Source organism: Arachis hypogaea, chromosome 15 (assembly GCF_003086295.3).
Source record: "Arachis hypogaea cultivar Tifrunner chromosome 15, arahy.Tifrunner.gnm2.J5K5, whole genome shotgun sequence".
Taxonomy (NCBI): Eukaryota; Viridiplantae; Streptophyta; class Magnoliopsida; order Fabales; family Fabaceae; genus Arachis; species Arachis hypogaea.
Window position 1 is genome coordinate 139,557,081 of NC_092050.1, and position 15,841 is coordinate 139,572,921.

At 35.4% G+C, this 15,841-nt stretch overlaps 1 long non-coding RNA gene across 1 annotated transcript; it reads left to right on the top strand.

Moving 5' to 3' along the window:
• Positions 1–5,757: 5,757 nt before the first annotated feature.
• LOC140179549 (uncharacterized) lies at positions 5,758–8,699 on the top strand. The gene is made up of 3 exons (XR_011873066.1): positions 5,758–5,907; positions 6,020–6,133; positions 8,576–8,699. It is a non-coding gene; the product is annotated as an uncharacterized lncRNA (long non-coding RNA).
• The last annotated feature ends 7,142 nt before the right edge of the window (positions 8,700–15,841 follow it).

Sequence of the window (15,841 nt, forward strand, 5' to 3'; positions counted from 1 at the left end):
AGCATATAGATTTAGTTATAAATTTTTAAATTATAAATATCTAATTAAAAATTTAATAAAATTATAAATATTAATAGAATAATTAAATAAAATAATAATAACAATAAAGAGACATGTTATTTTTCAAAAAATATAGTGTTAACGGATAATTTTAAAATTTATGGTTTAAAAAATTTGTTAAGTAGTATAATGTTAAAATAAACTGAATTAGTATATTTGAAGGGGTTAGCTTTTATTGGTACACTTAATATATATTTGTTTATAAAATTTTGTCTAATTCTACTATATATTTTTCAAGTAAAGTAGAAGATAAAAAATATTTAATATTATGCTAAAAAAGAATATACTAAAGAATTTATAGTTAGACAATATTTATGCTCTGATAATTAATTAGAGTTAATTTTTGTTTATGTCTTTTGATAATTATTTAATATAGTAAAAACAATCAATAAAAACACCCACAAAAAGGGTTTCGAGGCCCATTCATGGAAAAAATCACTAATTATCCTATCATCATCATTATCTATTTATTCTACTATATAAAAATCGAATTTCTACACTTAATGATAAAATTGACGTAACATATTTCTAAGAATGTTTTTTAATTTATTTTTTTTAATTCGGTAAATACAAGTTATTACGATAAACTAATTATATCAACTAATTAATTTGATTAGATATTTAAATATCATATAATTTATTATAATTTATATCAATTTATTTTGATAATATTTTTTAATTTATTTCTTTTAATATTCTGTTAGTATTTTTAATTTATTTCTTTTAATTTATTAAACCAAATTTATTATGTGTACTAATTAATTAATTTAATTAATTTATTAGTCATTAAAATAATAAATCTATGAATAAAATAGGCATAGACTCCCCATACTCAATTAAGAGGTTGCGGGTTCGAGTCTCCTATCTTTCCAAATTTTTGCCAATGAGTAATAGCTCAAATGGCATAGTCTCCACATACTTAATTAAGAGGTTGCGGGTTCGAGTCTCATATTTTTGGTAAAAAAAAAAACTGAGATATTTTCAACTAATAATTAAATCAAATCAAATCAAATAATATATATTGAGCCAAATTTAAATCATGTGAATTAAGGACTAAACTAAAATAAAATAATTTTTTACTTATTCAAATTGAATGTAATAAATACAAATTAATTTTATTAGATAATCATAGTCTTCTGGTTTACTATATATATGGCCACACAAAATTATAAGAATCATCAAATTTATCGCTCTTGTTATTTCAACTCTTCTTTTTTTTTTCTTTATGTATAAATATACTCAAAATGAGAAGACACGGATGAATGTTTCATTGATTGTTTGTTTGACTAATACTGTAGTCCAAAAATATCTCAATTTAGGCATTCTATCACTGTCGATAGAAGTTGAACCTGTAGTAATTTAAGGTGGCTAGTGTATTTTTTATTGTATTAGATAGAAGAATATTTATTAAAATAAATAAACCCATTATAATCAATCTTCTTTTTCAATGGTTAGATTTTTATGTCAGGCTTGTGAATTCTTTGAAAACACAAGATAATAAAATAGATTGACTTTAATATCATTAAAAGCTAAATTTAATTGTTCAACTAAGCATCACTAATTATGTTAATAAAGTAATTTTGTAATAAAAATGTGATTTATATTTTAATTTTTTGAGTAAATTTATTTTAAAATGTAAAAATTAGACTCAATTACGCTAAAATTTTAAAGGTAATATAAAATTTCACAACAAAATTAACATTCATTAAGAAAATAAATTTATTTATGACTCTTTCCTAATTATAAATAATAACAAGACTTATAACAAAATATTAATATCATTATTCTTATTAACTAAACTATAAGTAGTTGACAGTTTCATAGACGGAAATTATTAAGTAATAACATAAAAAGTTAACAACGAACAAGCAATAAGGATTCATAAAAAATCTATTATATATTACCAATTTTATAATTAAAGTATGTCACATATTCTATTCTCATCTATTCTATTTATTATTTATTCTATTATATAAAAATTAAGTTTCTGCACTTAACATGCTTGTGAGAGTGTTTAGCGATTTATTTCTTTTAACTCATTAAATACAATTTATTACGATAAATTAATTATATCAACTAATTAATTTAATTAGATATTTAAATATCACATAATTTATTATAATTTATATCAATTTGATTTGGTAGTATTTTTTAATTTATTTCTTTTAATGTTCTATAAGTATTTTTAATTTATTTTTTTAATTTATTAAATCAAATTAATTATACTAATTATCTTTATTAATTAATTAATTAGATTAATTATTAAAATAATAAATCTATGAATAAAATAGACTCTCGAGATATTTTTCACTAATATTTAAATTAAATAATATATATTGAGTTAAATTCAAATAATGTGAATTAAGGATTAAACTAAACTAATATGATTTTTTACTTATTCAAATTAAATGAAATAAATACAAATTAATTTTGTTAGATAATCATTGTCTTTTGGTCTTATATATATAGATAGCCACATAAAATTATAAGAATCACAATTTTTATCGCCTTTGCTATTTCAACTCTTTTTTTTTCTTTATTTATAATTTTTGTATGTATAAATATACTCAAAATGAGAATGTATGGATGAGTGTTTCATTAATTGTTTGTTTGACGAATACTATAGTCCGAAAATGTCTTAATTTAAGCATTCTACCATTGCCGATGGAAATTGAACATGTAGTAATTCAGAGTGACCATGATTTTTATAGTATTACATAGAAGAATATTTCTTAAAATGAATAACCCATTATAATTAATTTTTTTTATTAATATGTTATCTTTTACCTGATAAACAATATCTATGTTGAATATATTATTTTCATCAGAAGCCATACATAATTGATTAATAATTTTATGTATAAAAATATTCATGTGCTAACTAAACACCATATTGTTAATTCGCTAAAATTAATTCTCCTATGACTATGCCAATATATAACATTATCAGATAAAAATTGATTAGAATACATTTATTTCTAACGAGGTGGGTGAGCTTTTAAACCTACGTACTCACGGTTGGAGTTGAGGAAGATTTAAAAAATGCTAACAATACAAATACTTTTTACTTTTAATACCCAATAATAAATATATAAATTAAAACTAATATTGTTTCATATAAAATAGTAAAACGTATATTATGCTCAAAACATATCCAATCTGTGTTAACTGTTATTGTTTATCAGTTACATTATGACAAATCTGATTATTAAAAAAAATTAAAATTAACTTAAATATACATAATATTATTCTGTGCCTTTTATTTTTAGTTTATCATCATAAAAAATATATATATTATAAGAAAACCTCATCTTTTTATCAACGGTTCTTCCATTCAGTAGTTTCTATAAAGAAAAGATAGATAATTTTGTTATTTTCAGTTCTTTGGTGTGTATGAACGACGCATAATAATATTGTATTTGACAAGATTATGTGAAATTTTTAAAAGTTTAAGCATAGGTTTGATCCTTGACATATTTATAGATGAAGTGTTGAGTAGATAAAAAGATAGCTAATAAAACAATAAATGGTTAAAGCTTCCTCAATACTAACGTCATAGTGCATGATAGGTATTCTATAATTTTTTTCATAAAAACAATGTTTAAATAATAGTTTTATTGATGATAATTCCTTGATTGATATTGGTATGGTCGGAAGACCATTCACTTGGTCAAATAAACGGAGGGGTGATGAGTTGATACAGGAAAGACTGGACCGATTCCTGGTAGGAGTTGATTGGCAGCAACTCTATCCCAATGCAACGGTTCTTAGACTGTCAGAATCAGGCTCGGATCACGCCCCTCTTCTCTTAGACTCTAATCCGAGAACTGAGATATCTAAATGCCGATTCAAATTCCAAGAAAGATGGTGTTCCAATGATGAAATAAACAAATTATTTTATTAAACAAACAAACAAAAATGTCACAAAAGTAGAATAATGTACTCTAAACAAACAAAAATGCATAAAACACTAACCCCTACAGATCCTGATAATCGGTGGCGGCGGCGTCGTGGTCTCCCTGTTGAGGCAGGCGGCGGAGTAGGTGCTGCCGTCGGTGGCCCACCAACAGTGTCGCCGGGGTAACCAGCAGCTGTAAGGCCCAGAATCTTTGAAAAGTCTTATTATGATCAAGTCTCAAATCCTACAATTATTTATAGCCTTAATTTCAGAGATTATTTTATTAAAGATAATTAAGGCAAGTTTTGATTTATTGGATTTGAGATAAGTTATGATTATTATCCAATTTTATAATTATTGGATTATTTTCTATATTTAAAGTATAAGGTTGATAGTTATGAAATAATAAGGATTTTATAAGATTTGGATTAGATAAGTAATATTTAAATATTATTACTGCTATTTTGGAAAAATGAAGAAATTAAGTATATTATTTCTAATTTTTGGATTTGGGCATTTTATTGAAAATAATTTGTGAAATTGAGGAGCAAATAGTATTTCTATACATTAATTTTGTTGGATTAAAATTTGTTCCTAATTACTATGTTACCTCTACTTTTATTTGAAATTACAAAATTACCATTGAACCCAATTTTACTCTAACCCTAAAAACCCTACCCGGTTCCCCTGACCCGGTTCCCCTGACCCGGTTTCCTCACAACTGCTGCAGCCCCTCCCTTCTAACAGCAGCCACCCTTGTTTCCCCTTCCTAACAAAACATACGGCACAAAGAAAGAAACAGAAAGAAAGAGGAATCTGAGTCGGGAAAGGGTAGAAGAGAGGGAGAGGGGGACTAAGCTGCGGCGAAGAGGGGAAGGAGGAGCGCCGCCGCGGTCCCGCCGAGCTTCTGCCAACACCGCACGAAGCAGAGAGAGAGAGAGATGGAGAAGAGGGCCGCAGAGGGAGGAAGAGCCGCCGCCGTTGGGTCCTTGTTCCTCGCCGTCGAAGGAGCTGCTCCCAGTCACGTTGGTCGCTGATGTTCGCACCGCTGTCATCGGAGAAACCCGAGGAGAAGAGACGAACGCGACGGGGAAGAGTGAGTGAGCCGCGCCGGCGTTGTTGGAGCGTCACCGCCGTCGTCTCTGTTGTGACTGGTGTCGCGTCGGAGGACCACCATCGCGGGGGAAAGGGAGGGAGCTCGCGGTGAAGAGAGAGGGGCGCTGTCTTGCGTGCCGCCGTCGCACCTGGATGCCGCCGCTGCTACTAAGGTTGTCGTCGTCCTCACCAACTTCCAAGAGAAAGTCACGATGGCGCTCCGTTTCTGTTTCTCTGGTCCGTCGAGAGAGAAGCTCATGGGTAGGGTAAACGCCTCTGTTGTGTTTCTCGATCACTGGTGATGGAGCTCGCATCGTCGTCAACCATGGCTGATGTGCCTCTGGTCGCCGAGAAACGCCACCGCTGCTGCTGCCGAAAATCGCCACCGGAACTGGTGTCGTTTGGTAAGCTTTAACTCGTCTTCAGTTTCCTTCTCCATTAAAGTTCATCTTTACCATGAGAGTTGTGATGCGGCTGTGTGCTAGGAGTTGCTGCAAGTTGCCGCTGGGATTGTGAATGGAAGAAGAAGACGCTGGTTCTGTCACAGCCGTTCCCGGGGAAGAAATCAGTCGCGCCGCCGTGCCTGGCAGCCGGAAAATGCCACTGCCATCGCCGGAAAATTATGACGGTAAGGGTTTTAAGTTGATTCTCCTTTCTGTTGAGCTTCTGGGAACTTCATTGTCGCTACATGTTGTTCAGGTCCCTGCTGCCGCTTGAGGTGGCTGCCGGGCTGCCGCCGAACCGGTTCGGAGACCGTCGCTATCCGGTTCAGCCATTCTCCCTCAGTCTTGGGTTGTATATCGATGCTTGCGTGTCGTGCTCGAAGTTCGCGGCTGCTTCGTTTCGCTAGCTCAGTAAGTAATTTATGTTTCGAAAAGCCTCGCGTTAGTATTCGGTTGTGTTTGGTTAATGAATATGAGTTTTGGTAACGTGGGGTCATTCCTGATTGTTATATGCTGCGATTAGTGTTGCTATGGTTACCGCGGGAGTAGCTTGGAGCCGAGGTTGCGGTTGTTGGTGATCCCGGTTTAGGAGAGGAGGTTCCTGTGACGTTTTTGGGTTATGGAATTGCGTTCTAAGGTAGGGGCGCTTTCCAAAAACTACAGTTTATTGTTGGAATTATTACATATGGGTACTGATGTGAGATATGGTGTAATTAGTGATTGTATCTGCCTTATGTATTATTTGATTGACTCGAACAATTATGGATGTTGGCTTGGCTGAATTGTTGTGTGGCTTGTGAAATGTAATGTTTGGAGTTGATTCTTTAAATATTTGAAATGAGTTTAATCCGTTGAGGATTGGTTTGAATTGAGTCAATTATTTGATGATGTGAAAGATAGAATACTCTTGAAATCCAGCCTGGGTTACTTTAATTAATTTGGTTTTGATAAATGATTTGTTAGTGAACCGATTCTTTAAAGATTTGGAAATGAGTTAAATTGGTTGATATTGAGTTGATTTTGAAATGGTTTTCTTGAGATATGCCACTGAGGCAACTGTTGGATTTAGCTTGCTGTTGAATTGATTTCTGGTTTGAGCTGTTGAAAAGGAATGAGAAAACGGTTTAGTTGGGACCTGAACCGGGTGGCAAAAGTCCAAGTTTTAGGGGAGGTGCTGCCGAAATTTCTATAAAATCTAAGTCTTGTTTGAAAGGTTATTTAAAAGATTTGGATTTGAGAAATTGTATTATTTGATTTATTAAGAGGATAATTATGCTTTCCAGCTTAATTTATTTGATGAACCTTATACGTTGAGTTCGGTTTATTTAGAACTGAACTATGTTTACCGTTTGAATCACTGAAGGAAAGAATGATGCTATAATATCGATTTCAATATAAAAAGGAGTTTTTTTAGTGATTTTAAAGGAACCTAGATTTTTGATTGAGTAATCAAGTTTGAGGCATTTTAAAAGAGTTGGAAAAATGGGTTCCAAAAAGAAATCTGAAAGCGGTTTGATTCAAATAAACCGGTTCCGTTTCAAATGAGTTGATTTTTGGACCGGGTTGGAACTTGTGATTTCGTATGGTTCAGTTTCATAATAAATTCAGTTTTATTTACTTGAACCGAGAATCTATGATTTTAAGAGTTTCAATGAATTTTAAAGAATTGATGTAAGATGACCTTCCCTAAAGACTTGGGACTCTGCCGAAAAACTTTTGTTATAAAATCCCATCGTTGGATGGATGATTTTGAATACTGTGAAACAAATCCTTAACTTGCCATGGTTTTGGAAGTTTTGGAAAGAGAATGCCGAGAGTGGCTTTGTTTTAAAAAGGGAACTCACTTTGAGTAAATTCGGCTTATGAGCCTGAGATGATTTGAGAAATGAGATTTCTAAAGTCAGGGCTGAAAAGAGTTGAAACTCGATTTTAAAGTGAAATGAATTGAGAAAATGATTTATGGCTTAAATGCCGACTTTATGAATTTAATGATGTTGAATGGTGGAAGTGCTGTTTTGTTGTGAGCCGGAATGGCTGTGTATGATTATACATATTGGTTGGTTCTGGATTGAACTGTGAGCCGGAATGGCTGTGTATGATATGAGTATTGGCTGGTTCTGGACTGAACCGTGAGCCGGATGGCTGAGATGGATGTTGATCCATGGATGAGATTGAATGCATGTTTATGCTGAATCATTGATAAATGTAAATGTTGCACTTCCACTATCTGAGATACGAGTTTCCCTGGGTAGTAGCAGTGGCTAGCCACCACGTGCTCCAGGTTGAGACTTGATACTCTGTTGACCCTATGTCGTAAGTGTGGCCGGGCACTGTGAAAGTCCCGGATGAGCTCGCCCCCATAAATATTCACCAGTGATGGTGATGGATAAATATTCACCAGTGAGGGTGATGGATATGGATCATGATTATGATCAAGTTTATGATGAGTATAACTCGAGTTGGGGATGCACGACAGAGGGACAGTCCAATGGTTAGCTACCAGGACTTGTCGGGTTGGCTCTATAACCGACAGATGATATCATCAGCCACTAGGGACAGGCATGCATCATATGCATTTGTGTGACATTGGTTGGGTGTGCATATTATACTTGGTTTGCCTATGTGATTAATTGCTAACTGTTCTACTTGTAATAACTGTCTGTTTGTGCTTGAACTTCCTATCTGTGTTTGCATCTGGGACTCTGTTGGATTGAGGTGATTGGTTGTTGGTTGGATTGTTTGGGCCTATGGCCGTGGTTGGAAAGAGATGAACTGACGGTTGATTTCGGTTTTGTGTTTCTGGTTTGGAATAAAATATGAAAGGCTATTTTGGTTTCGCTTAGATAAACCGCTTTGAAAGGCTTTTGAGTTTTTGAGAATTGAACGGTTCTTCTTTCAGAAAAGATTTCCGACTTTACTTTCATTGTAAACCGTTGTTTTTGAAAAGAGGCATAAGATGGTTATTAATCACTGGTACGGTTTATCTTCATGTATCCTATTACAGTAATTCCCAAAAACCCTCTACTGAGAACCCTTTCGAGGATGATGTTCTCACCCCCCTACATTTTTCCCCTTTCAGGATATGGGCGCAGAAGTTACGAAGAGCTTATTTAATTGTTGTTGTGATGCTCTGTATTGTTTTAGTTATGGTTTATTGTACCCTCGCCTTTATCTTGATATAATCTGTAAGAGGGATAGGAATTGTATTGTATTATGTTATTAATATTATTTATATATCTTTATGTATATATATGGATGTACTCTTTATGAGCTTTTGTAAGATGTATGGTATCTTGGATGTACGTTATCGAACGAAAGTATTTCTGGGAGCGGTATTGCGGTTTAAAGTTTTAAACAGGCTCATATTTTAGTATTAAATAATATAATTGTCGTCGTAATATCCGAGCTATCAGAGTCGCGCAGCCGGAAGTGTGAACTTTGGTAGTTAGGGTGTTACATTATGGTATCAGAGCAGTTCTTCCTGTAGAGCCTGAGGAATGGACTGACTATGCTTTAGTTGCATACTCTGAGTGTTTGTCATGTATTAGGTCTTGTCGAATGACGAGAATTAGAGTTTTATGCACATGACGATCTATTGATTAACGCTGTTAGTCTTGCGTTGCATAATTCCTGATATTAAGTTTGGCCGGCTTAATACTAGTGAATTATGTATATGAGAGCACTAATGGGTTATCATAGATGATATACGAGTTTTGAGTAAAGCGAATCGCGGGTTTTGGGAACGTTGGAAACTATTTCTCGAGGCTATTCAGTTGTGTGTCTTGAATTTTGTTCGAGTCGACCTGTTCTTTTATATCCTAACTTGAAGTTCTTGTTTGCTAGTCCTTTTTGAAAAGTAGTTTGATTTTTCAACTCTATACCTCTATCCATATGCATTCTTGTTTGACCTTAAGTGCATATGCTGGTTTAAGATCCTTGTTGCATCTATCTTCCTCTGTTTGAGTTCTTGATTCAAGTATTCTTTGATATAGTCTTGAACTTGTCTTAATGTGCTGTGACTTTTAACTCCGGGTTCTGATTCCATTCTTTGAGAAATTGTTGATTCAGTTTTTCTCTTACTTGATAGTGATCACAGCCAATTTTGAGATTTTATAAATTGCTGTTGATTAGATATATACTTTTCTATATATGAGACTTTGAAATTATTTATACAGTTTAACAACTATTTCTTTCTAATACCTTGCCTGTACTTTTACTGGTTTACGCAATTGCACTTACTTTAAAAAAGTAAATTGACTTTCCAGTAATTCTATTATAGCTCTAATGTATATCTTCATTTGATTATGTATTTGGGTATTTTTCAGAATTCCGGAAAGAAAGAATTTTTCGCTTTTACTCAGGTTGAGTTTCGTTTGGTGAACTTCACTTAACTCATTTTTATTGGAGTTTGATTTAGCATACTACATGATTTATGCCATTGTTGTTCTTTTGAAAGTGTTGGACTCATAGCTTTCTTCCTATGAACGGACTAAATTCCCTATTAAATCTTCCATCTCCATGAATGTCATGTTTGACCTTGTTTTTTTTAACTGATCTTTTACATCTTGTGAATATTGCCATTGATCTTGGTTTTTCCTTTTTGTGAATCTCATTCGTATATGAGTCAGTTTGATTTGTTTTAAGTTAGTGCATTGTTTATTCTCCCATTATCTCTACAAGCGTTTTTGGTCAAAGACTTATCATTGAGAAATTATAAATGATTGAGTTGTCTTTTCCTATGACTTTTGTATTCTTTTGGATCAATTTAAAACTTGTTTGATGTTTCATGCCTAATGGATCTTGTTTGAACTATTTAAGATCCTTTCTTGCAAGGCTTGACTCCTTTTAGTACATCTTAAACTTCTTGAATGTTCTTCTGAGATGGTGATTTCAAGAAACACTTTTGGAGTCTTGTTTTGAACCTTTTAAAGAAGTTTTGAATTCTCTTGTAAGAAGTTTTAAACGGAATTTATTTTCTGTTTCTTGATTTAGATTGAAACCATTGTTCAATATTGATGAAGTTAATTTAAAAATCGGCATGCGCTATTTTAAATGAGGTTTTGGAAAGTTTCCTTGTTTAGTGGAAACCGGTTTGTTTGTAACGCACCACTTATTTCCTTACCAGATTGTAAGCAAATTTTTATCTCGGAGTTTCTTTTCTAAAAAGAGTTTAACTTCCTCTTTCGTACTTGCTATAAATGTTATACATGCTTGTTTGAATATGAAATTTTGAGAATTTTGAACAAGCATCTGATTATTTCCGAGTTTTTATGAACTGCTTTTGGTTAAGTTGTGCATTTAATTATCTTTCTAAAATATTTGAGGAAATATTTTAGCTCTTAGCCAAAGTTGTGTGCATTTGTTTTTGGAACTCTACAAAATCTACTTCAACATGGAATTGTATTGAAGTAAAGCCACATTTATGCTTTTGTTACTCTCTTGAAGGACATTTGTTGCTTAACTTTTCTTTTAGACTGCGAGGTGATTTTCCTGCAAGTTTTCGATTCTTTTAAGAACAATGTATTCAGAAGTATTTTTAATCATGCCCTTGAGTTTTGTGAGCTTTGCCTTGGGTTTGAGATATTCTCTTTTGTAAACCTCATACTTCATCGACTCAGTTTGAGTTTGTTTCAAGCTGATGCACTGGTTATCTTCTTGTTGATCCTATAGAACTTCTTTGATCTAAGGGTTATCTTTGAAGTTGTCAATTGAATTATGTCTAGCAAACTTTATTGCTTGACCATCCATGTTTATCTGGGATTGGATATATTCTTTCAAATCTATGACTATTGTCTTTGACATCCGTCTCTCCTTTCTAAGATCTCATATTCTTCTGAGTAGACTCGAGAATTGTTTTGGTATCACGTGCGACTTGTAGACGTAGTAACGCGATACGTTAGTTCTTTAAGATGTGATGTGTATACGGAAGTTGAAGCGGTAGGTGTGCAACGTATGAGTTGTGGGCATTTTGTTCCTTGCGAACGGGTTTGTGATTGTCAGGCTTGTGATCAAATTTGGGGTTTGTAAGGTGCTTGATGGAATTGGAAAGTTGAAACCTTGAGGTTGATATAAGATTAGTGTGCGGATATTGAGCACATCGTTTTAACTCCATCCTGTTTTCTAGCCTTTGATGCCTTGCCCTACTATCACATGATTGACCCATGTTATCTTTTGCATTGAGCCTATCTTGTAACGTTTGCCTGGCAGTTACACTTCTACCTTTGCATCCTTATGCTTATGATAATCAAAGTATTTGAAAATCGTATATATGATATATTTTGAGATATTTTTTCTTCTTTAAATGTGTTCAAGGGTGAACTGTTATGGAATTTCTTCCATTTTGTATCAATTTTCGAGGGCGAAAATTTTTATAAGGTGGGTAGAATGTAAGGCCCAGAATCTTTGAAAAGTCTTATTATGATCAAGTCTCAAATCCTACAATTATTTATAGCCTTAATTTCAGAGATTATTTTATTAAAGATAATTAAGGCAAGTTTTGATTTATTGGATTTGAGATAAGTTATGATTATTATTCAATTTTATAATTATTGGATTATTTTCTATATTTAAAGTATAAGGTTGATAGTTATGAAATAATAAGGATTTTATAAGATTTGGATTAGATAAGTAATATTTAAATATTATTACTGCTATTTTGGAAAAATGAAGAAATTAAGTATATTATTTCTAATTTTTGGATTTGGGCATTTTATTGAAAATAATTTGTGAAATTGAGGAGCAAATAGTATTTCTATACATTAATTTTGTTGGATTAAAATTTGTTCCTAATTACTATGTTACCTCTACTTTTATTTGAAATTACAAAATTACCATTGAACCCAATTTTACTCTAACCCTAAAAACCCTACCCGGTTCCCCTGACCCGGTTCCCCTGACCCGGTTTCCTCACAACTGCTGCAGCCCCTCCCTTCTAACAGCAGCCACCCTTGTTTCCCCTTCCTAACAAAACATACGGCACAAAGAAAGAAACAGAAAGAAAGAGGAATCTGAGTCGGGAAAGGGTAGAAGAGAGGGAGAGGGGGACTAAGCTGCGGCGAAGAGGGGAAGGAGGAGCGCTGCCGCGGTCCCGCCGAGCTTCTGCCAACACCGCACGAAGCAGAGAGAGAGAGAGATGGAGAAGAGGGCCGCAGAGGGAGGAAGAGCCGCCGCCGTTGGGTCCTTGTTCCTCGCCGTCGAAGGAGCTGCTCCCAGTCACGGTGGTCGCTGATGTTCGCGCCGCTGTCATCGGAGAAACCCGAGGAGAAGAGACGAACGCGACGGGGAAGAGTGAGTGAGCCGCGCCGGCGTTGTTGGAGCGTCACCGCCGTCGTCTCTGTTGTGACTGGTGTCGCGTCGGAGGACCACCATCGCGGGGGAAAGGGAGGGAGCTCGCGGTGAAGAGAGAGGGGCGCTGTCTTGCGTGCCGCCGTCGCACCTGGATGCCGCCGCTGCTACTAAGGTTGTCGTCGTCCTCACCAACTTCCAAGAGAAAGTCACGATGGCGCTCCGTTTCTGTTTCTCTGGTCCGTCGAGAGAGAAGCTCATGGGTAGGGTAAACGCCTCTGTTGTGTTTCTCGATCACTGGTGATGGAGCTCGCATCGTCGTCAGCCATGGCTGATGTGCCTCTGGTCACCGAGAAACGCCACCGCTGCTGCTGCCGGAAATCACCACCGGAACTGGTGTCGTTTGGTAAGCTTTAACTCGTCTTCAGTTTCCTTCTCCATTAAAGTTCATCTTTACCATGAGAGTTGTGATGCGGCTGTGTGCTAGGAGTTGCTGCAAGTTGCCGCTGGGATTGTGAATGGAAGAAGAAGACGCTGGTTCTGTCACAGCCGTTCCCGGGGAAGAAATCAGTCGCGCCGCCGTGCCTGGCAGCCGGAAAATGCCACTGCCATCGCCGGAAAATTATGACGGTAAGGGTTTTAAGTTGATTCTCCTTTCTGTTGAGCTTCTGGGAACTTCATTGTCGCTACATGTTGTTCAGGTCCCTGCTGCCGCTTGAGGTGGCTGCCGGGCTGCCGCCGAACCGGTTCGGAGACCGTCGCTATCCGGTTCAGCCATTCTCCCTCAGTCTTGGGTTGTATATCGATGCTTGCGTGTCGTGCTCGAAGTTCGCGGCTGCTTCGTTTCGCTAGCTCAGTAAGTAATTTATGTTTCGAAAAGCCTCGCGTTAGTATTCGGTTGTGTTTGGTTAATGAATATGAGTTTTGGTAACGTGGGGTCATTCCTGATTGTTATATGCTGCGATTAGTGTTGCTATGGTTACCGCGGGAGTAGCTTGGAGCCGAGGTTGCGGTTGTTGGTGATCCCGGTTTAGGAGAGGAGGTTCCTGTGACGTTTTTGGGTTATGGAATTGCGTTCTAAGGTAGGGGCGCTTTCCAAAAACTACAGTTTATTGTTGGAATTATTACATATGGGTACTGATGTGAGATATGGTGTAATTAGTGATTGTATCTGCCTTATGTATTATTTGATTGACTCGAACGATTATGGATGTTGGCTTGGCTGAATTGTTGTGTGGCTTGTGAAATGTAATGTTTGGAGTTGATTCTTTAAATATTTGAAATGAGTTTAATCCGTTGAGGATTGGTTTGAATTGAGTCAATTATTTGATGATGTGAAAGATAGAATACTCTTGAAATCCAGCCTGGGTTACTTTAATTAATTTGGTTTTGATAAATGATTTGTTAGTGAACCGATTCTTTAAAGATTTGGAAATGAGTTAAATTGGTTGATATTGAGTTGATTTTGAAATGGTTTTCTTGAGATATGCCACTGAGGCAACTGTTGGATTTAGCTTGCTGTTGAATTGATTTCTGGTTTGAGCTGTTGAAAAGGAATGAGAAAACGGTTTAGTTGGGACCCGAACCGGGTGGCAAAAGTCCAAGTTTTAGGGGAGGTGCTGCCGAAATTTCTATAAAATCTAAGTCTTGTTTGAAAGGTTATTTAAAAGATTTGGATTTGAGAAATTGTATTATTTGATTTATTAAGAGGATAATTATGCTTTCCAGCTTAATTTATTTGATGAACCTTATACGTTGAGTTCGGTTTATTTAGAACTGAACTATGTTTACCGTTTGAATCACTGAAGGAAAGAATGATGCTATAATATCGATTTCAATATAAAAAGGAGTTTTTTTAGTGATTTTAAAGGAACCTAGATTTTTGATTGAGTAATCAAGTTTGAGGCATTTTAAAAGAGTTGGAAAAATGGGTTCCAAAAAGAAATCTGAAAGCGGTTTGATTCAAATAAACCGGTTCCGTTTCAAATGAGTTGATTTTTGGACCGGGTTGGAACTTGTGATTTCGTATGGTTCAGTTTCATAATAAATTCAGTTTTATTTACTTGAACCGAGAATCTATGATTTTAAGAGTTTCAATGAATTTTAAAGAATTGATGTAAGATGACCTTCCCTAAAGACTTGGGACTCTGCCGAAAAACTTTTGTTATAAAATCCCATCGTTGGATGGATGATTTTGAATACTGTGAAACAAATCCTTAACTTGCCATGGTTTTGGAAGTTTTGGAAAGAGAATGCCGAGAGTGGCTTTGTTTTAAAAAGGGAACTCACTTTGAGTAAATTCGGCTTATGAGCCTGAGATGATTTGAGAAATGAGATTTCTAAAGTCAGGGCTGAAAAGAGTTGAAACTCAATTTCAAAGTGAAATGAATTGAGAAAATGATTTATGGCTTAAATGCCGACTTTATGAATTTAATGATGTTGAATGGTGGAAGTGCTGTTTTTGTTGTGAGCCGGAATGGCTGTGTATGATTATACATATTGGTTGGTTCTGGATTGAACCGTGAGCCGGAATGGCTGTGTATGATATGAGTATTGGCTGGTTCTGGACTGAACCGTGAGCCGGATGGCTGAGATGGATGTTGATCCATGGATGAGATTGAATGCATGTTTATGCTGAATCATTGATAAATGTAAATGTTGCACTTCCACTATCTGAGATACGAGTTTCCCTGGGTAGTAGCAGTGGCTAGCCACCACGTGCTCCAGGTTGAGACTTGATACTCTGTTGACCCTATGTCGTAAGTGTGGCCGGGTACTGTGAAAGTCCCGGATGAGCTCGCCCCCATAAATATTCACCAGTGATGGTGATGGATAAATATTCACCAGTGAGGGTGATGGATATGGATCATGATTATGATCAAGTTTATGATGAGTATAACTCGAGTTGGGGATGCACGACAGAGGGACAGTCCAATGGTTAGCTACCAGGACTTGTCGGGTTGGCTCTATAACCGACAGATGATATCATCAGCCACTAGGGACAGGCATGCATCATATGCATTTGTGTGACATTGGTTGGGTGTGCATATTATACTTGGTT